Here is a 23,346-nt window from a genome sequence, read left to right as displayed (position 1 = left end):
TTTTTGAGATATTGAACATTATTTTTTTGGTTGTGTTATGTCACTCTCCACCCCATGTCATTCAAAGCGCTCCAAACCGGTGTCATTCATTTGTGCTCGGTTTGTGCTGATTTGTGCCGTTAAAACAAACACTCTATCTATTTCCCGTTCACAGATATAACAATTTTAATTCGGGAGCTGTGACGTCATCTCTCCACCCCATTTCGTTTGAATCTCTCCAAACCGGTGTCATTCGTTTGTGCTGCGTTTGTGCTGATTTGTGCCGTAAAAATAAACACTATATATATTTCCCCTTTGCAGATATAACAATTTTAATTCGGGAGCTGTGACGTCATCTCCACCCCATGTAGTTCAAATCGCTCCGAACAGGTGTCATTCGTTTGTGCTCGGTTTGTGCTGATTTGTGCCGTAAAAACAAACATTTGTGCTGGTTTTGTTTTTGAGATATTGAACATTATTTCTTTGGTTATGATGTTGTATGTTGAGATAAGCCTATAGGAACTTTTTTTTGATCGAGTTATTAAGACTGTCAGGGTAAATAGGCGGAAGCAAGATGCAAGTGACTCAAGTTTTAATGTAGTAGGCTATATAGTCCAGAGATAACACACAATAAGTCCACAAACACTGATGATGATGATGATGATGATGGCGACACAGGGACTTCGATGGTCGGTGATGGTGATGAAGTGCTCAGTCATGATGAAGAGTGATGAGGTGAATAATCCAGCAGAAGTGAAGACACAGACGATCAGGAGCGTAAACAGGTAGGCTACACACTCGACTCAACATTAAACAGGATAACTGAACACACACACACACACACGAACGATGCACCAAACAACGATATGACAAAGGAGAAGCAGACAACACAGTGAGTATGGATGAGCTGAATGAGCTGCAGCTGGTTTATGAGTGATGGTGATCAGCTGCGCGCTGATGGGTGTCATTCGTTTGTGCTGATTTGTGCCGCAGGCTATAAACAATGGTTTTGTTTTTGAGGTATTGAACATTATTTTTTTGGTCGAGTTATTAAGACACTCTCCTCCATCCCATGTCGTTAAAATCGCTCCAAACAGGTATCATTCGTTTGTGCTGATTTATGCCGTAAAAACAAAGGTTTGTGCTGGTTTTGTTTTTGAGATATTGAACATTATTTTTTTTGATCGAGTTATTAATACACTCTCTAAAAATCGGTCCAAACCGGTGTCATTCGTTTCTGCTCATTTTGTGCTGGTTTGTGCTGGTAAAAGTTTTGTTTAAAAATCATAAATCGTTTGTTTTTTTCTTCTTCTGGAAATCAAGATATAGCTACAACTATTCAAAGGTTTTGGTTAAGTAATATAGCCTAGGCCTAACCTAAAAAAAAAAATCCCCTGTAATGTGTAAGATAAAAAGGAAAAAATAAGAGTAGGCTAACAGCAGTGAACACCAGTAATAATTGAGCACAAAATCAACATCTTAGGCCTACTGATTTCTAAAAAACAATGTGATGTTGAAAACGAGTAATGGTAGCCTAGCATACATAAAATTCAGCTTTGAAATTACTAAAACAGGAAATGTATTTTAGAGTGTAATCCTATTTCACAATATCAGCAGTATTGTGCAAGTTAATACATTATAGATTATCCTTACTGTTAGGCCTATTTAAAAGTAATTCTTTACATTCCAATATTACTGCCTCAGAATTGTAAGGATTACTCCTGTATTTCTTATTATTTAGTTTCACCAAAATGTAACTAAGAACTTAACATTCTTAAACAACTAGACAGAATCGACACACCCCTTCCAACTCCCAGTGTTATCCTTCCCGTCCAGGGCAACGTCGCTATCCTTTCACGAAGTGCTGAAATGTAACCTTATATGGAATTGTATTTTGAAAGTTTAGCCTAATAATCATGTGGATTAGCAAGACAAGTCTAAAGCGCCTATAGGCAGAGACACTGACAAAATGGCTGAAAAAATAATTTTAGAGGAGATAGAGTGAAACAAATGTTATTTTTACCAGATTTAAAGAACACCATACAAATAAGGAAAAACAAAGTATCGGGGAGGACATTGCAAACTAACTGCAACCACGTGTTCAAAGATCAGGCCCGCAAGAAATGCCTAATACATGGCTGGGTTTTGTGTAGGCTATGTCAGCAAGTCATTGACAGACTTTTTAAAAATTCATCCCTACTTTGACCTGTCTTTGAAGCATATTTCTACTTTATGATTTTTCTTTATTCATTTTTGAGTGAAGTAGGCTATTCCTGTAAGACCAGCAAACAATTTGGTTAAAGTTTTTTATTTATCTTGCTCTCTCTTACCTGAACAGACAACATTTCCCAAACTAGTTTTCTTTTAAATGCCAAGATGAATGTAAAAAAATAACAGAGCAATTTCTGTAAAAGAATTTACAAACTTTTTTTAAAGAACCATAAAATAAGAGAACAACAAAATGTTTTGACTTCATCTAAGAGAAGTGTTATGAATAGATAAAATATTATGAATAAATGAATAGATCTGAGTACAAACAGAACAATAACAGAACAGAACAATTAGGCTACTAAAGAAAAATAGAACTTTGGTTTAAAAAATCAGGGAACTGTTAAAACAGGCATAAAGTGAATAGAGATGAGATCATGTAGATTAACTACAATAGAAAATCAAAATAAACCATTCTCTTGGTTATGGACTAATTTCTGCAGAGACCAGTTTTAGTCCTTTGTGAACAAGGTGACATGGGGTTGTATTTTGGTTTTTGCTGAGACTGTTGTGACATAGTCACACAGATCATCGTATTTTTCCCAGGCTGAACCGTTTCTTCTGCAGTATGCCACGTAATGTCCAAGAGATTGTCTTGTTGGTCCTGAAATGAATGCGACAACCCCTCGCAAAGTGAACAGCTGATTGTCCAGCTCCATGTGGACCGGGATTTCCGAAAGTGGATGGTTTGTATCCATACTTGTTTCGATACACAACAGTTGTCCAGTTATGCATCTGTGTGTTACCGAGCCATTACAGAGGAATTTCACTGATTGATCATCCTTAACTTTCCAGCTGTCTGGACACTCTTGGGGTGATTTCAGTGGCTTCAAGCATTTGGACCTGTTGAGGTGTAGACCATCTTCCAGCGCTGCTTGGAGGCTCTTCAGTCCACCAGTTTGTAAAATATCTACATTTACTGGTAGGAGATAGATGGTCCTAGACGATTTCGTATGTCGGCTGCAGTATGGAGAAGAGCACTCAGCTGTAAGTGTTGCACTTGGCATTTCTTTCATTGTGGAAGCGATAATGTCTGCAACATTGCAATCCGCATTGACCTGCCTCACACCTGATTTTAGGTGAACACACTCAAATGTATCCAACAGCATTTTTGCCCTCTTTGCATAAGCCTCTTTTGCAACTCCTTTTGTCACTATGGTCTTTACTAAATCAACCATGTCAGTTTGCTCTCTGTTGAGATAATGACAAAATGACCCACTGTCGCAGAATGCAGAGCAAAGGCACTGGCAAAAGGAATCAAAGGCACAGGTATCATTTACACTTACAAGCATTTTGTCAACCAAGATGGGCTTATTAGCCTGGTAGTTGCCATTTTTCATGACATTAATTCTTGTCTTTTTTCTTTTCAGGTTTATGTCTGCATGCAACCACTCAGAGCAAGGGGTCAAGTAGGACAGTCGCTTTTTTGGAGGAACACCGAGGCCTTTCCAGTTTTCAACAGGGTCTTCCTCCACTGACTGTTGCTTAACCTCTGTGTCCTGCTCACTATGGGCCGTTTTTGTCTTCTGATTCTTTGTCTCAGTGTGCTCTGTCTTCACCGGTGCAGAGGAAAGCCTCATGTTTCCCTCAAGAAACTCAAGGTGGCGTATGACAAAACGGTCAATTCGGATGGGGAGACTTTCATGTTTGAAAAGACCATGTTTTATGTTTTTAAATTCAGCCTCAACATTTTCAGAGCTTGCTGTGTTGTGTACACTTTTGAAGTGTGGAACCATCACAGCTGTCCAAAGAGGTAGGTAGCATGCCATTCTTATTATATTTGGGACAAGCTCTGGAAGGAAGTGAAGATTGTCTCTGTCACCATGATGTGCTGCAATCATCTTACTTTCTTCACAGATTTCTGTAACCCATGTTTTCAGATCTGTTTGAAGTGTCTCCTCGACTCCAGTCACCTCTCTTAAATGGTCATCTTCAGTGACACATGGCAAGACCCCCTCTGCAAATCGTCTCTTCAATTGTGCTTTGCATGTTTCCGAGACAACAGGTAAACCTTTGTCATCATTTCCTTCTGATTCACTGAAGGCAACAACTGCAATTGAATGAATGAGCTCCCTTGCATCTTCCAGTGTATCAGACTGTAAAAGTTGTGCCATGGCTCGTAGATAAAATTCTCTAACTCTGTTTCCTTTTTGTCTTAAGCATTCCCACCGGCTAATGAGCTTGATGCAGTGTGCAACATCTACTCTGATGAAGCAAGGTGGCAGCTTTGATTCTTCAGGCTTTCCTGCCAGCACTCCAAAGCACTGATTGATGTATGTTTTCAAGTCTGGGTAAGGAGTGAAGGCCTTAACCAGTGCTCCAAGCAAAGCCAAGGAGAAATCACAGACCGCTTCTTTGGGAACCGCAGCACCTGCTCGTTGCCATTCAGTAAGCCAGTTGGAAATAGAATTGATGGTGTGGCTCTCTGATAGCATTTGCACTACTGGAATATGATCTCCCTGTGAACACAAAACTCCTTGATACAGGAAGACATGTCCAGAATTGCCACAGGGTCTTCTCAGTCTTTTCACAACTGTACCTGTTGCATCAAAACTCATAAATGAGCCAGAGTACTTGGATTTCATTTGATACACTTGCATCTGAGATGGGGTCCAGTAATGACAAAAAAACCTATCAAGGCCTATGTCATGAATGCTTCCATTGTGGGGTACACTGTATTTTAGTAGATGCAATGACATGATTGGGTCTTTGTCTCCAAGCTCTTTGTCACCCATCTCTTGTTTGGCTTTTCTTAATGTTGCCAGATTTGGCAGGTGGCTAGGCTCTGGGTCACCAACATCCATCATTTTGTAAGCCTCAGTTGCTCGCCATACATGTGCTGGTTTTCGGCCTTCCCAGAGTTCTTTAGAGACACGTGTTCTCAGATCCCCTGATAACTTCCGTTTTGCTTTTCCAGTATGGAGACTGTCATCAACATTGCGGATTATGCATTGAAGCACAACTGGTTCATTATCCACTGGCATTTTATCTGCTTTTATAGACAATTGTGCGTCACACTCTGTACAGTGCCCAATTATGTCTATGTAGTGAGATGCAACATTTGGAAAGATTTTTGCCCTCCTGAATCTAAGAGTGCATGAGGTCTTGATATTTTTCCATATCTCCTCATACAGGACGTGTGTCCATGCACCACGTTTCAGGATGGTGTATTCTCTCTTACATGTGTTTAGTGATTTGTCATTGTAATCAACTTTTTCAGGCCAGATTTCTAGCCATTTCTGATGAGAGAGACTGATCTCAAATGTAATGTCGTAGCATTGACTTTGCTGATTTGTGTCTGCTGAATGAAAATCTGCTGAGCTTTCTTGTGAGCTGTCACAGTTTGTACCTTGATCTTGGGTGTCTGTGTCGATTTTGCATAGATCAAGGATTTGCCATATATTGTGCCTGTTTGTCTTCACAATAGTATAAAGGTTCTTTGGTGAAACTTTGTTATTTAGTTGTTTGCTTAAATCTGTCCACACCTTTTCTGTGGGAAATGCGATGTTTGTTCCTTTAATAATCTGTTCCTTTGCAGCATTGATGACTTTGATGATGTCATCACGGCCACAGACTGGTTTCCTAGGCACCTGATCAAAACAGGAATTATTTTTATTAATGTAGTTTTTAATAAAGTAGTTGGGCCAAATTAACTATATATTTTATTTCTTTAATGGAATCGAGAGGTTGGGCAAAATGACAGGGGGACATGCTTAGTTGTCATTCACTTAAACTGCACTTTTTTTTAAAATCAGCTCAAGTAAATGATGGCTGAAATAAAAGCAGGTGGGCAATACAATAGTCAAATTGTTCTGTGGTCTTTCAATTAAATTTACCTCAGAAAATCTTGTCATTCATCTTATCCCTTATGAAAAAAGTGTATACTTAGTTCATTTTATGAAGTATACTTGAGTAATATATAAAACGTTATATTAAAGTATGTTTAAATATACATAAGTATACTAAAGTCAATATGTACTAGTAATATACTTGTACGTGTACTATTTTAATACCGCTTTGGGACAAAATTGGCCCCCTTTTATTATATTAAAGTATATTATAAGTGTAACAGTAGTAAACATTAAGTGCACAACTATAATAACATTACTCATTTGTACTGCAAGTGAACTTTATGGGTATAGTTTACTGTTTAAATACTTGTAGCAATTTTTTTTATGAAAGACTCTCATTAAACTAGTTAAACTAGTAGTTTACTGAGAGCATACTTCAAAGTGTACTTTCATAAACCAAAAAATTGCTACAAGTATAAAAAAGTAAACTACTAGTATAGGTTCACTGTTGTGCACTCAGTTTACTATTGTTACACTTACTTAAACATTTTATGTGCCAAAAGTGGGCCAATTTATACCATGTGGTATTAAAATAGTACACTTACAAGTTTTCTACTATACGAGTTGACATTAGTATACTTATATACTTGAACATTGCTTAAGTATACGTCATAAAATGAACTTTGAAGTATACTTCTTTTTCGTAATGGATATTGGCCATGTTTAGATATTGCTACTTTTTTATGACTAGAGAAACTGTCATTTGTTGGCTTTAAAGAACAGGTTGAATTTTCTATATTTCAGTAAAAATCTCATCTCAAAGTCATTGTTTTCTGTTAATCTTTTATTTCAATGTTATGGATAACTAAGTCGATTTTCAGGAGAAAAAAAACATTCAATTTAAAATTGACTAAGAATCCTTTTGTGAACTTAATCGACTAATTCATTAAAAAGACAACACTTTCTTAAGTAGCAACCAAACCTTTCTGTGAATTAGTTACATTTTAGTCTGTTCACAATGTGAAGTTAATTTAATAAAATTATTTATGACTTCAGAGGATTAAATAGAACATCTGGCACTTGTCAAGTCATCTTCATTTATATAGCGCTTTTAACAGTTTAGGCTGTTTCAATGCATCTTTAGAAAGACAAATGGATAATTTAAGGTAACCGCGATTGTTACAGACTTTAACGTGAACCTGTGATAAACTTTGATGGCGTTCACATGCGAATTAAGAAATTATTCTAAAAATATTTGCATTTTAATCTATGTGCGCAGATTTATTACTCTCTACAGACCAAGATCAATGAACTAATTGTATAGCGGCCTAATTAAATTTGAACCGTATTTCACGACAGATTTTGTCATTTAGTAGGCTATAAAAGCATTCTCCATGCGAGTTGTATTTAGCGTTTTATCATTTCCTATGCATAACATCAAGCTTTTTGCCATGAAAAGTACATTGCACATATCTTAATAACTTGGCATGGCATAAGAATGTCATAGTTCTACTCTTATTAAGGTGACCAATGGAGGATAATTTGGTAATGATAAATTTAACTGATTGTCCAAAATTAAAGTTTCACATCTTTGATATGTCTGTCAATTTCTTATGTTCAAATATTCCAAATTGTATTGACCTGCACACATGATTTTAGTACTTTTTTTAGTATTTTATCTCAGAGCACATGCTTACCTTTTTCACAGCCAGATGCCTTTTCCTGTTTTGTTTTCCCACTATGCAGTGCTAGGTAAACAAATGTTTTTTAAGGGGGCAGAAATACTTTCGATGTCTCTAAACTGTTATAAGTATTCAGAAAACTTATGACACTACACATTATTTTTTTTATTTTTTATTGGCAAAGTCACACAGAGTATAGTGACAGTAGGCTATATTATATAGGCTATGCCTACATATCATATTGCATTGACGATTAGGCCTATGATAAATACCAAATGTCAATATCTAGCACAAATCTAAAATATAACATTTCCTTATCTAATTAAGAAAAGAACAATGACATCTGTGGCCCTGTGCGAGCACAACGAACCAGACAGGTTTGTAGACGAGATGGATGGAGAGCGCAGCTTGCTTGCGTGACGTCACTACTGCAAATATTTTGTCTAAACTAAAGAGTGGAATAATGTATGATGGTTCTTTCTACGGCACAAATCGAGCACAAACGCAGCACAAACGAATGACACCGGTTTGGAGAGATTCGAACGAAATGGGGTGGAGAGATGACGTCACAGCTCCCGAGTTAAAATTGTTATATCTGTGAACGGGAAATAGATAGAGTGTTTGTTTTAACGGCACAAATCAGCACAAACCGAGCACAAACGAATGACACCGGTTTGGAGCGCTTTGAATGACATGGGGTGGAGAGTGACAACACAACCAAAAAAATAATGTTCAATATCTCAAAAACAAAACCAGCACAAACGTCAGTTTTTACGGCACAAATCAGCACAAACGCAGCACAAACGAATGGCATAGTTTTGGAGATTATTTCCTTTTATGGGGTGCCAACTTCACGGAGGTCGGGTATACCTGTACTGATCAGGCACGAGTCCCAGCTCTAGTCAGGCACTCTTTCTCAGCCCGTCAAAGGATAAGCCTCTTCTGGGGGATACTAGAGTCCCAGAGATTGTTCTCTGGGCGTGCACGGTTAACCTGTTTGGAAAAGGACTCGAACCGAGCAGGATTAGGATCCCAGACGAGCACCCCAAATTGTGATGGTAATTTTATCGATCAGAACTCTTTTAGAAGGAAGTACAGAGACGAAATACTCTTGGCACAAAGTAACAGTTCATTTATTATTTGCAAATAAGAGAGACGCGTCAAACGCTTACATACATAATCATCCGAGGGGTCACTGCCTCCAAACATGCACAATCCGTATTTATTACATAAAAAAGGGGTGTGGTAAGATCCTGCACAATCCAGCTCAACAGGACACGTTCCCTTTGTTCCATTATAACCTAAACTTCACACAAAGGACAGCTCTCCTTCATGCCATAAGTAACTTCATCAATTCTAAGAGTTCCAACCGAACCCGAACAGACAATAGATGCTCTGATGAGTTAGACAGATGAGGAGATAAAGAGTAACCATTTCATCAGCTGATACCAGTCAATGATACCCCCTTGGCAAATACCAGATCCCCCACATTCCTCTACCTATCTAAACAATGGGACTCAAGTCATTAATCAGTGAGAATACATCAGGCTTCAGAAACTTCCCCAACAATATTCATTATAACTAAAGTGAAGACCCACTTCAATTGCTAAGCTTTGCTTTTTTGTTAACTTTGCAACTGTATCAAAGAGACATTTTGGATTGTTTTTGTTCACCTCAATCAGGTTGGAGAAATAAGCTGATCGAGCAGACGTGAGAGATTTTCGGTATTGTAGTGTACTGTTTAACCAGGCTAATCTAAATACTTCCAACTTGGTGGAGCGCCACTTTCGCTCCAATTTTCTGGAGGCTTGCTTAATTAAGTGCTCTAGTATTGTCTGTGTACCAGGGAGCAAGTTTCTTGTTGCGTATTTCTTTTGTTTTTAGTGGTGCAACTGTGTTTAATGTATTTCGCAGTGTTGAGTTTCGATCCTCGATTTGATCGTTTACAGATTTATTTACTCTGTCGTTAATGAGCGAACTTGTAAGAATATCAAGGAATTTATTTGTAGTCCGAGAATTTATAGTACGGCTTTTGAAACTCATTGTTTGCGGAGCAAGTGGATTTCTTGTTTTAACAGTAAATGTAATAAGACAGTGATCCGATAATCCAGGATTTTGGGGGGAAATTATTAGATCTACAATATCTATTTCTCGTAACAGGTTGGACCTGAGACATGTTGGATAAAACCCATTGAGTCAATTATGGCTTCAAAGGCTTTTTGAAGAGGATCATTGGACTTTTCCATATGAATATTGAAATCGCCAAAAATTAGAATACTATCTGCCATGACTACAAGGTTAGACAAGAATTCTGGAAACTCAGTGAGGAACATTCTGTATGGCCCGGGGGGCGTATAAATAGTAGCTATGTAAAACGATTTATCGGCCTGGTTAACTTTCATTAGTAAAACTTCTAAAGAATGAAACTCAGTGATATGTTTGAGAGTAAATGTATATTTACTGTCATAAATATTAGCGACACCCCCTCCTTTTCGGGATGCACGAGGGATATGATCACTAGTATAACCAGGAGGAGAGGCCTCATTTAAGGCAGTGAATTAATTAGGCTTTAGCCACGTTTCACATAAACCAATAGCATCTAGTTTATGATCAGAGATTAATTCATTTACGGCAACTGCCTTTGGAGCAAGGGATCTAACATTTAAGAGTCCCATTTTGAGATGCGAGGTGATAGTCATTTTTATTTTTATTTGTGACCGAGGCGGTGGAAGGCTTTATCTTAATAAGGTTGTTTTTGTTAGCATTACCTTGTTTAACTTTTCTCAGCCTGGAATGAGTTACAGTGGCAATAGGTAAAGCTGTACTAACTACTCTGGCAATGCTATTGACAGACTCCACTATGCTAGCAGGCTGGCTAACAGCCTGCGGCCTGACCTGCACCCTATCTCATGTTAAGGCTATAGGAGTGAGACTCCTGTCAATGTTCCTAGATAAAAGAAGAGCACCACTCCAGCTAGGATGGAGTCTGTCGCTCCTCAGCAGATCAGGGCTGGCCCTATTTCTGGGAGAGTCCCAAAAAGAAAGCCAGTTATCTACAAACTCTACCTCCTGCGATGGGCAGAACTCCGTTTTCAGCCAGCGATTGAGTTGCGCAAGTCTACTGTAGAGCTCGTCACCACCCCTAGCTGGGAGGGGGCCAGAGACAATTACTCGATGCCGACACATCTTTCTAGCTAGTTAATCTGATATCAACTACCAGATGTTCTTAGACGTGCCCCAAACGTATACATTTTTAAATCCAGGTTAAAAACACTTCTCATTTCACATGCCTATGACTGAGCACTTAAACTTAACCACACTGTTTAGCCTTATAGCGTCCTATGTTTTTATCTCGTTTTTATTCTTTTTATATTTTCTTATTAGATTTTTTACTATTATGATGATGTTGTTTTGATGTTTTCATTTGAGTATTTGATTTTATGTTATTGTTTTTTATATTTCTTTTTCTTTGCGTCATATCCAGAGGTTCGATGTATGAATTGTGCTATATCAATAAACTTGCTTGCTTGCTTAAAGATTCGCTGTACTCCATACAGCTGTCTTTCAGCTTGAATAATTTTGTGTCCCTGCTTTTCTTTCTGACTGATTTTGCTTGCACACTGCACATTCCTATAACATTTTAGGTTTATTTGTCATCTAAAATTAACCTATTCCGCCAAGACTTTCAGACCCCCAGTATCTGCCAGAGCCGGACGCCGTTTGGTGTCATTATCATACAAATCCTCCCTATTAGCATACACATTCTCCTCTGCAGCATCACCATCCAACCAGAGCATCAGTTCATCTACTAGGTCTAACTATATAGAATAGTCTAAAATAGAATAAATAACAGATTTTGTTTGTTTTAAATGGTTAATACATTTGAAGAATACAAATGTGTTTGTTTTGAAAGTCTTCCCCCCAAAAATCTATTCAGAAAACAGTAGGAAAAATACTTTAACATTTTCATTAGTTTATTAGGCCCTAGAAATGTACAAAAGGAAGATTATAAAACACTCAAATTATTCAAAAATAAATCCATTAGACATTATTTGTATAAGGTTAAATTAGAAACATAATCGACCAGTTTGCGAAGATCAAAGGATATACGCATGAATCGCCGTACATAGGCCAAAAGCATGGTTGCTTGATAAACACAATAAATGTCAAAGGATGAATAACACAGGCTACAGCCTATTCATAGAAATCAAATGTATTTGCTCACCTATTGGCATGGTTTCAGCCTTCCCCAGATATGAATAACCATTGAGCATGTACCTCGTGTTGACTAGGGGTGAAAATCTGATATCAACTTTGGAGGGGACAATTACATGACATTTTCTCTAGAGCTATTCTTGAGGAGGACACCAAAAGTAGTGCTGTAATAATTTTTTTATTAAGTGTGACCTGTAATTCAATGCAGAAAATAATTCATTGTTATAAATGTGTTTTATTGTATTGAGTGGTAGAAGTAAAGAAATGTCTCACACAGTGTTTCTCAACCCTGCTCCTGGATGCCCCCCTCCCCTGGATGTTTTAGATCGCTACCTGCCCAAACTACCTGATGTAGCTCATGAAGGACTTGATAATTAATTCCCCATTGACTTACATGGGTTTACCATTCTTAGAAATCGTCAGTTTCGTTTAGTGGTCAAATAATGTAGAACCCGTATCAAATCGAGGGAGAAGTTCGCTCACGTTTATTGGAAAATTGCAGCACAAATGCAATTCGGTGAACGTTCCATTATCTTCTCACTGTAATGTTGGTTACAAGCTAGCCTATACATTAAGGGCGTTTCTAACTAGCAAAGACCATGTTTTTAGAAGTCAACCCCCATGCCATATGGCCATCATAAACATTCATATGGTCATTAGAGCACAGCCTACAGAGAAATCTAAACAGAGATGTTTCTGTTGTTCTCATTATTAGGGACATGCACTTTGCATTGACCTCTATTCATTTCCCATTGACATCTATGCATTCCCCATAGACTCCCACTGAATCACAATTGACCTCCATGACCCCAATACCAAGTCGGGTTGTAGTAGGCCTCACCATCTTGCATTAATGAGCATTTGAATTGAGAACACGCCCACAGAAATGTTAATTGACTCATATCAGCCCTTCTGTTATTAACAATGCTTATACAGAATCTTTAGATACTTGTCCCAAGATGATACATACCGAGCCGTGTGAAGATCGGTGCAGAGCTCTAGTAGAATAACTTTTTAGTTTTAGACAAAATTCTAAATGGCAGAAAATCCAAGATGACGGACATTATGGGTTCTTGAGACAAATTTGTTCCTTAAGTGAAGAGGGACATGTACACCAAATTTCAGACTTCTAGGTCATACGGAGTGGAAATGCCAGTTGAGCTTTTGGAGATTCCTTATTACACCGCCACCTAGGGTTCAATGGGACCCATAGTCTAATAGATGAATTCGGCAGAGAGTACAACCCTCACATTTTTGCTAATATTTGACTATATCTTTTCATGTGACAACACTGCTACAATGGGAAGTTGTGAGTGTACAACTTGTATAACAGTGTAAATTTGCTGTCCCCCCAAAATAAACAACACACAGCCACAACAAAAGTTTGAAAAATTTTAATAATTTCCAAATTGGGCAGAATTAGCCATTTTCCCTCCCTGGTGTCATGTGACTCATTATTGTTACAAGGTTTCAGGTGTGAATGGGGAGCAGCTGTGTTAAATTTGGTGTTATCACTCTCACACTCCCTCATCCTGGTTACTGGAGGTTCAACATTGCACCTCATGGCAATGAACTTTTTGAGGATCTGAAAAAAAGAATTGTTGCTCTATATAATGATGGCCTAGGCTATAAGAAGTTTGCCAAGACCCTGAAACTGAGCTGCAGCATGGTGGCCAAGACCATACAGTGGTATAACAGGACAGGTTCCACTCAGAACAGGCCTTATCATGGTCGATCAAAGAAGTTGATTGCATGTGCTCAGCGTCATATCCAGAGGAAATAGACGTATGAGTTCTGACAGCATTGCCGCAGATGTTGAAGGGGTGGGGGTCAGCCTGTCAGGGCTCAGACCATATGCCGCACACTTCATCAAATCGGATTGCATGGCTGTCATCCCAGAAGGATCTAAAGATGGATCTAAAGCTGAAGACAAACAGAGTAAGGACATGGATTACTGGAACCATGTCCTATGGTCTGATGAGACCAAGATAAACGTATTTGGTTCAGATGGTGTCAAGCGTGTGTGGCGGTAACCAGGTGAGGATTACAAAGACAAGTGTGTCTTGCCTACAGTCAAGCATGGTGGTGGGAGTGTCATGGTCTGCGGCTGCATGACTGCTGCCGGCACTGGGGAGTTTTAGTTCATTGAGGGAACATGTACTGTGACAATACTGAATCAGAGTATGATCCCCTCCCTTCGGAGACTGGGCCGCAGGGCAGTATTCCAACATGATAACGACCCCAAACACACCTCCAAGATGACCACTGCTTTGCTAAAGAAGCTGAGGGTAAAGGTGATGGACTGGCCAAGCATGTCTCCAGACCTAAACCCTATTGAGCATCTGTGGTGCATCCTCAAACAGAAGGTGGAGGAGCGCAAGGTCTCTAACATCCACCAGCTCTGTGATGTCATCATGGAGGAGTGGAAGAGGACTCCAGTGGCAACCTGTGAAGCCAAGGTGAACTCCATGCCCAAGAGGGTTACGGCAGTGCTGGAAAATAATGGTGGCCACACAAAATATTGACACTTTGGGCCCATTTTGGACATTTCCACTTAGGGGTGTATTCACTTTTGTTGCCAGCGGTTTAGACATTTAGGCTTTATGTTGTGTTATTTTGAGGGGACAGCACATTTGCACTGTTACACAAGCACATTACTTTACATTGTAGCAAAGTGTCATTTCTTCAGTGTTGTCACATGAAAAGATATAATCAAATATTTACAGAAATGTGAGGGGTGTACTCACACAGTGTACACCTATGGCCAAAGTGGCATGTCTGTAGCACATGTCATCTCATAGAAATATGCGTCCAAAAAAAGGAATAATAATAATAATAATAATCCTAACAAATATAATATGGCTCCTGAGTCCCTTCGGGGCAAGGACCTCTAATGACATATTGCTGTACGTTAATAGTAATGAGATTAAAATGTTATACACAAATGTATAATTTTGTTTATTGTATTGATACGATTAGGAGAAAAAGGTGAATTCTCTTATGTCAAAACACAATTTCAACACTTCACAAACATAACACAACATTTAATATCATAGCCTGCTGAATTTGTGAGAACTTGTGTTCACACAAATTGTTTATGTATTACTGATTCACCCATGAATTGATGTTTCAGCATTGTCTAATGAGGGGTTTGGTATTTGACTACCCATGTGTGACATGCATTCACAGTTAACCTCCTGAGACACTGTGTCCATATTTGAGGACACTGTTTTAGGCTCCCTGCACCATGTACTTCGTTCTGCTTAACTTAAACCTATTGTCCTTATTAGAGGACAGTTGTCTGTGTCATGCTTAGATAGTATACTTATCAGGTCCAAATAGCTAAGAGAAATAAAAAATGCATACATTATCAAAGCTCCGGTCTTAGGAGGTTAAATGCCTGGTAAAGAGGGACAGGTGGACGAGCAATACCCACTATAACGTATGGTATAAGTCTGACCAGGAATGTGAAGCTAACTGAAGTTGACTAGCTTTAGAGTACATCAAGCATCCTTTGTAATCTATGGTAGCCCTCTCTGCTGCCTTTCTCGAAGCCCCTTGAGAATTGAGGAGGACTTCAGTCACAAGGAAATGGGGATATGGCACAGAGCATGAAGCCATCTCGGTTCCTTTTGCCTCCCACGTTCCAGTTGAGGTAATGCCCATCCACTGATAATTTAACACACTTTGGGCCAATACTAGAAAATGCCAATGAGTGCAGAGAATTGAGGTATCCATTCTGATGACATTTTTACAGTAGCTAAATTCACTTAGCATTACATTTCCCTGCAGAGACAATATCTAGCGGACAGAAAACTGCTCTTCTGTTTTGACTTGAGAGCAGGAGCGGAGAAAAGTTCAAATTTAGTGTTTAATTTCCTTAATATCATTGCTTTGCTCAGTAAATGTACTACATTTCTCAATTTGAATTAGTCTAGGGAGGACTGTTTGCAGAGAGAGTGATAGAGAGAGAAGCAGAGCAGTCTGGAGTCATAAGTGAACGCAACAGTTAATCAATGCGGTGTGGACACTAATGCAAATCCACAAATGTGGTCGATATTGCTGTGCTTGCTTTTCTTGACTAGTCCTAATTTACCTACTGCATGATAATTCGGCAAAGAGCGTGGGTATAAAATGTATACTGTTAAAATGCCAGGTTTTTGTGATGTAAAAGAATGAGACAAAGATAAATCATTTCAGAACTTTTTACACTTTTAATGTGACCTATAATGTGAACAATTCAATTGAAAAACTAATTGAAATCTTTGAGGGGAAAAAATGAAAAATAAAAACCTTACAATAACCTGGTTGCATAAGTGTGCACACCCTTAAACTAATACTTTGTTGAAGCACCTTTTGATTTTATCACAGCACTCAGTCTTTTTGGGTAGGAGTCTATTAGCATGGCACATCTTGAATATCTGCCCACTCTTGCAAAAGCGCTTCAAATCTGTCAGATTGCGAGGACATCTCCTATGCAACCAGGTTATTGTGAGGTTTTTATTTTTCATTTTCCCCCCTCAAAGATTTGTTTGATTTTAAATTGAATTGTTCACATTATAGGTCCCATTAAAAGTGCAAAAAGTTCTGACATTATTTTTCTTTGTCTCATTCTTTTAGATCACAAAAACCTGGCATTTCTATTGTGGTGTGTTGACTTTTTATATCCACTGTATATTCGAATAAAAGGCCCAAGTGATTAGAAAATACAAAAACCTATGCATCGCGTTTACCCTATTTGTATTTTCTCAACAAGAGCTAATGAATACACTCTCAGTTCATTGCTAAGACCTTTCATTTTTCCTGTTGCAAATAACCATTCAGTGTCCCTGCTATCCCTCCAAATAAAGGTTGCAGAAGCACAGTAGGCCTACCTAAACCATATCCAACAGAATGTATAATGACTAAAGTAATGTATAGGTTTTAGACATTCAAACAAACATGATAACATGAACTACATCTACTATGTCTACTGGCATTATTTCCCAGAGGGGACTAAGAAAGCGAAATCATCCATCAAAATTGACCTATGTCCAGCACACCAGAATGTAATCACAACTCCGTCTCACAAATCAACCCCTGTAGACTCATAACCCATTAGGAAGTTCATCCAGTACAGTAGGCCTGCAAATCATATTTAATCATGGTTACATTGTCCACAAGAGATGAATCATACCCCACCCAGGGCAAATGTAATGTGGGATGTCACTGAAGCTAATGTCTTCCATATTTCCCATCAAACTGCTGCAAATCCAAGCATACAGTGACCCTTGGGATATGGGTGGCCGCTGGGAAACTGAGTTTGGGGGGCTCCTACAAAATTACTGTTAATTAGCGCTGTGAGCAAATGGAAACCTCCAGAGTTGATCTAGAGTAAGAGGGTCTGATGGCAGCTCCTTTGAATCAGTGGCTGCTGTGCGTGTGGCTGGATAAGTCCTGGAGAATCATGTTAGCCAGAGAGAGTGAGAAAAAGAGAAGGGGAGAGAAAGTAATTAATTCATAATGACCACTCCACCCATGCTACTTTGATCATCACCAAAAATGTTTGTGACTATGTATTCAGTCCTCACACATAAATTGTTACATGTACTCAAACATGAAAAAGCTGCATCTTCTTACATAATCAAGTGTTTTCAGGAGAAACTATTCATGAATACTTCAGCATGTACAGATGTTTTGAAATATTCATGCACACAGAAAAAACATTGTTTACATACACCAACTATTTCTCACGACACAATGTATGTATGTATGTATGTTTCCATGGCGCCATGCAGCAGGTACTCAGATGTTCCATAGTCTGAGGGCATATTTTGCTGGAATACACCATGCACCCACTGACTGCAACATAAGTAGGGGAAAGCTGTCTCCAGTGCCTTAGTAGTCACACAGACATGCACGTATGCATACACACAGGCATGAAAATGCCCACAAAAGATCTATATTTCTCTCATATACCCCTAAATAATTCGTACAGTCAACTATCCCCCTTTACATTCCCCCAATGCACACATACATGTAAATTTACACTTGCTCGCCCTCACACACACACACAACCATGATTATTTGTATCTATAGCGACGCCTCACTTCTCCCAACCTGACTGATTAAAATGAGGGAGGCTTTCATCATAACGCACCAATAAAATGTGGTGCTGGGGTGAAAAAATACACTGGCAGGTGGCATTTCTATGATGAAAAACTATTTGGACAGAAATATTAGATTCTTTACTGTTAGTCCTTCTCATCCCCTAAACAAATAAAGTTTAAGGAGTCTTATCAGAGATCATACTCAAGCAGATTCAACATTTTGTAATTATTGAGTTTTAAAGCTAATGCATGACAAGAAATGTGTTATCCCTACTCAAAATGTGACAGGCAACATATAATATATATTTGAGTCAGAGCATTTTTTATTGCAAAATATATATTTTGTAGAACTTGTAGAAAAGTAATTTTATGGAAAATAATGCAGCCATACACTACAAAGTGTTACGAAGCTAGCGTATACTGTGGTATACCATTCCAGTGCCATGTGGCACAGACAAAAACATAAAATAAAAGATAATTTTATTATCCCCCAGGGGTCATCTGTGAGAACGTCGACACCCACCTAAAACTGCTGTTATTGAAACAATGTATTGTCTACTGCTTTTAATTCAAACCTATGTCTGTTTTAATATGGCCAAAATAATACATTCAAATTGATGGAATATTGTCTACTATAATCCTATTCATGGATGGATGTGTTGGTGTGTTTGATTCCATAAACATGGTCACGCAACCTCTGACATTACTGAACCATAATTTAGATGTGTACATTTTGCCATGTTTTAATTTGAAGAGATGGACTGTTATTTCTGAGAACGAAAATGTAGTAGGCCTACACACATCTTCCCTTTTTGTTAATCACGATTATTTAAACTGAAATAAGGCGTACACTTATTTGACTGGAATAATAGCTGTCGATAACTATTACATTAACATTTATGTAGGCTAATTGCAGACATTTACCAAGCGGACATTACTTTTTGCCTCATTGATACTAATTGTCTGCACGAATATTCCCACCACATTTCTTTGATAAAGTACAATATGCCATAGTAGAACCAAACAAAAAAATAATTCAAAGTATTTAACATACAGCATTTACATGAAGGACTTTTTGGTTGTTAAACAAGCAAAAGGCTACAAGGTCAACCCATAATTGTTTCATGATTATTTTCATAGATAAATAAAGATGGATTAAAAAACAATTATAATAAAATGGCATTTGAACCGACTAAAGTCAATGAATTACTGTTAAACCACTCTACATTAACCCAAGGAGAGAGACAGGTGAGACAACGCCCTTGTTTTGTACTGTCAAATGCCTAATCAGTTATTTACACAAGAACAGCTTTAGATGCTTTTACATTAATTATATGAAGAATTGCATCTTTTATTTTTTTAATGTCTTATGAAAAAAAAAATATTCAAAGAACACAGCCTATATTTTGTTTAATAAGGCTAAAAATAGATAAATCCATTAGAATTTTTGATTACTAGACCCAATACCAGGATAAACCATTTTGCATGGTTCTATAAAATAATCTTATTGTGTTGCTTTTCTAATAAAAAAAGGAATTTCATGAATAATATTGCAAAACTAAGTTGAGAGGTGAAAAGGATTTTGTCCTGCTGCACGAGACTGTCAACTGTCATCATTATTACATGTCTTCATTCTCATTGTTAAGTTAATTCGCATTCAACAACAAGGAGCAGGATCTTTTATCTGTGAGTATTGCCCATTCAGAGTAATTAGCGCCTGCCTGGGTATAGGGTTGCACGACATTATATTGCGATATTGATCATGAATATTGCGACATCAATATTAATTTCAATGTTCTTAAACATGTAAAAACACAAACATTATGGGAAAACCACTCAAAATAGATTCATAACATATGAAAACAATATGTTTTCTTACAACACAAGGGTTTATTTCAACTGACAGTCATATTGGACTGGTACAACATAAATTAATAAATACAGTTGTGCTCAAAAGTTTGCATACCCTTGGAGAATTAGTAATATATGTACCATTTGTAAAGAAACTTGAGTGAGAAGAAAAAACACATTTATTTTATTTCTAATGGGATTCATATTCAAATGTAGGTTATAAGAGAATGGCACAATCATAAAGCAAAACATGGCAACAAAGAAAAAAATGAACTGACCCCTGTTCAAAAGTCTGCATTCCTTTAGTTCTTAATGTGTATTGCCCCCTTTAGCATCAATGATAGCGTGCAGTCTTTTGTAATAATTGTCTCTGAGGCCCCGAATTCTTGCTGGTGGTATAGCTGCCAATTAATCAAAATTCCTCCAGGTCATGCAAAGTCTTTGGTCGTCTTGCATGAACCACACATTTGAGATCTCCCCAGAGTGGCTCGATGATATTAAGGCCTTGCTGACCCTTTTCCAAATATAATGCTTATGGTTGTGACCACAAAGTTCTATTTTGATCTCGTCACTCCAAATTACCAAAGTGCCAGAAGCTGTGAGGCGTGTCAAGTTGTTGTTGGGCATATTGTAACCAGGCTTTTTTGCGGCATTGGTGCAGTAAAGGTTTCTTTCGGGCAACTCAATCGTCGTATTGTTCTCCTTAAAACAAGTATTTTTCCAGAGAAGCCTGTATTTCTGCTGAGGTTACTGATATAGAAATGTATTTAATGTGTCCTTTACAGATGTTTAGGGGAGTAGACAATTATTGGTTTAGTATTGGGTTAATTAGAAAGGTACCAAACCTATATTTTGCCAAGTAGGAAGAATGCAAAATATGTTAGTGGTGTCGTAATTAAGAGGAGGACAAGACATGGGTGGACAATTGATGTTGTGGAAGATGGAAAATGTTTGCGATTTATACAAATAACTTCTCAGAGTCTGGTATAACAGTTGATTATTTCAAGTTTAATTATGTGGCACCACGGGAACAACCATCACAATACTGATAGAGAATGTCAATATTGCTCTTCCCAATAAGGAATGCAGCTCTGTTCACCTGTAGGATGTAAGTAATAATAACCCCCTTCTGTTCAAGAGCTTCCTCCTAAAGAACAGTTTCTTATGGCGGTTTTATGGCAAAGGCCTGTTTGTCTTACTGCTAAAAGGAGCCAAGCCCTGCTCAGCCGACATTCCATTCATCCCTGCCCCTGAACACAATACACCGGCCTTGGAGACAGAGTCTAGCTTTTCAGCATATGTGTAATTGATCAAACATACAGAGTACAAATCCCTTCTAATAGGAGAATAAATAAATAAGAATGCCAATAAAAAAAAAATCTACAATGTGAAGAAGTATTTGTAAAATGCAGGTGGTTAACCTGCATTTGGGTGAACCTTGTGTGGAGAGCGAAACGGAGAGGAATAAACCTAACTGGTTTAGAACAGATTAACATGTATTGATGAAATGTCAGTTATTTTGTGAGATGTAACACTTTGCTGCCTATACAAAAATGTTTTTTTTCTTAACTGTTCTTCAGGCTGACTTTCACTGATCTTGTGTTAGGGTCTTTCGGTCTCTATTTGCAAATATAATATAATAAACTGTAATTGTGTTTAAGAGCATTTTGATCTCTGTCTTACCTTCCTTAGTAAGAGTTCTAATCACTCGATTTCCATCACAGTTACCTGTGGGTTTTTCTTTGTATCCCGAACAATTCTTCAGGCAGTTTTTGCTGAAATCTTTCTTGGTCTACCTGACCTTGGCTTGGTATCAAGAGATCCCTGAATTTTCCACTTCTTAATAAGTGATTGAACAGTACCGATTGGCATTTGCAAGGCTTTGATATCTTTTGATATCCTTTTCTATCTCTATAAAATTCCATTACCTTTCGCAGGTCTTTTGACAGTTGTTTTCTGCTCTCCATGGCTCAGTGTTTTACCTCCTAACAAACTCATTGACTATTCATACACAGACACTAATTGCTATTTAAAAAGCCACAGGTGTGGGAAATCCAGCTTTAATTTTCACCTGTGTGTGTCACCTTGTATGTCTGTAACAAGGCCAAACATTCAAGGGTATGTAAACTTTCGACCAGGGCCATATAACTATGTCATAGTAAATATGATTGCTGTCCTTAAATTGCATGATCAGTCATATTTTCAAAATCAATGCCAAAATTTCACAAATTCTGCCAGGGTATGCAAACTTATGAGCACAACTGTGTGGATTCTGAGCATTAATAAATACAATATACATAAATACAATGTTTCATTGGAAGTGAATGTGCCTAGATAATGAGAACAACAGAAGCATTTCTGTTTAGATTATCTCTAAACAGAAATGCAGAATGTTTACATTGCCCATTTGGCATGGGGGTTACTGTCTTGGAAACCTGATCTTTGCTAGGTAAACACACCATTCAATGTATACATCACCTCGTAACCAGTAGTGAGAAGAGAAGAGATTGAGCCTGTAACATCATGAAATAATATACTATCAAATGCTACAACAAATAATTGAATTACTCTTTCAATTGACAATCGGATACGCGATTAATTATTTCAACCACTATACGAAACGGCCGATTTCTAACAGCATGGTGCCATGACCGGATGGATAATCTTAGTGATTCTACTAGAGATCTACTAGACAGAACTTCTGAGCTAACAAGCTAATTAGCTAACTGACTAACCAAATGAGTTTTTGTTACAGATGAACAGTGAGTCGTAAAGTTACGCCACATAACGAACTGTTAAGATAACAAAAGCATAATCGAAAACAAGACCTGGTTACTGTTGAGATAAATGAAGTTTAAATAATGCTGATTTAATAACCGTGTATTCTTATGTTTTTGTTTTATTAAATTGTATGCTGCAGCCAGGTTAGGGAAATATGATTGAATACAATAACAATAAAAAGTTTAGAACTCCATACATTACACTCAGCCACACTCACTCAGACTTTACACCTGGCTCAGATAGAGAGACGGGATTGAAACCCCACAATTAACATACAAATGAAACTGCCCCCTATACAGCACAAAGAGACCTTCTGTCTCCAACCCCCTGATGTTCTTGTCTAGGTTAGGACAATAGAATGTAAATTACTGTAACCTGGTTAAGATTTCACACCTGTATGCAAAGAACCTGTTGATCTATGACCGAGAGTAACCCCCAAATGGGAAGAGTTTAGAGCATGCCCTTCTTCATTGGACAGCGAAAACAAAGAGATTCGTCCAACATGTCACCATGCCAATGAAGAGCCAATAAGGATGGGTTTTACTCACGAGAGTGAAAAGTAACTGCCCCTGTGGCGGGAGAATCAAAACCGATGTTCGATCTTGATTCAGAGCGAATATTTTGTGGAAGCTCGAGGGTTTAGCAAATATTTTCACTGCTGCAGTGTATTTCATGTATTTTGACTTATCA

The 23,346-nt window shown here is 38.0% G+C and overlaps 2 long non-coding RNA genes across 3 annotated transcripts; both read left to right on the top strand.

Annotated features, from left to right (window-relative positions):
• Window positions 1-701: 701 nt before the first annotated feature.
• Window positions 702-3,979, top strand: LOC114828796. Of its 2 annotated transcripts, none has more exons than XR_003777184.2 (3): window positions 702-764; window positions 2,794-2,933; window positions 3,043-3,979. It is a non-coding gene; the product is annotated as an uncharacterized LOC114828796 (long non-coding RNA). The 2 variants fall into 2 exon arrangements; XR_004575711.1 differs by having other exon boundaries at window positions 2,794-3,516; window positions 3,618-3,979.
• A 192-nt stretch (window positions 3,980-4,171) lies between these two features.
• Window positions 4,172-5,699, top strand: LOC117594409. Its single transcript, XR_004575712.1, has 2 exons — window positions 4,172-4,252; window positions 4,408-5,699. It is a non-coding gene; the product is annotated as an uncharacterized LOC117594409 (long non-coding RNA).
• Window positions 5,700-23,346: the final 17,647 nt, after the last annotated feature.

Source organism: Esox lucius, chromosome 4 (assembly GCF_011004845.1).
Source record: "Esox lucius isolate fEsoLuc1 chromosome 4, fEsoLuc1.pri, whole genome shotgun sequence".
Lineage (NCBI taxonomy): Eukaryota > Metazoa > Chordata > Actinopteri > Esociformes > Esocidae > Esox > Esox lucius.
This window is presented reverse-complemented; position numbering and strand designations above follow the sequence as displayed.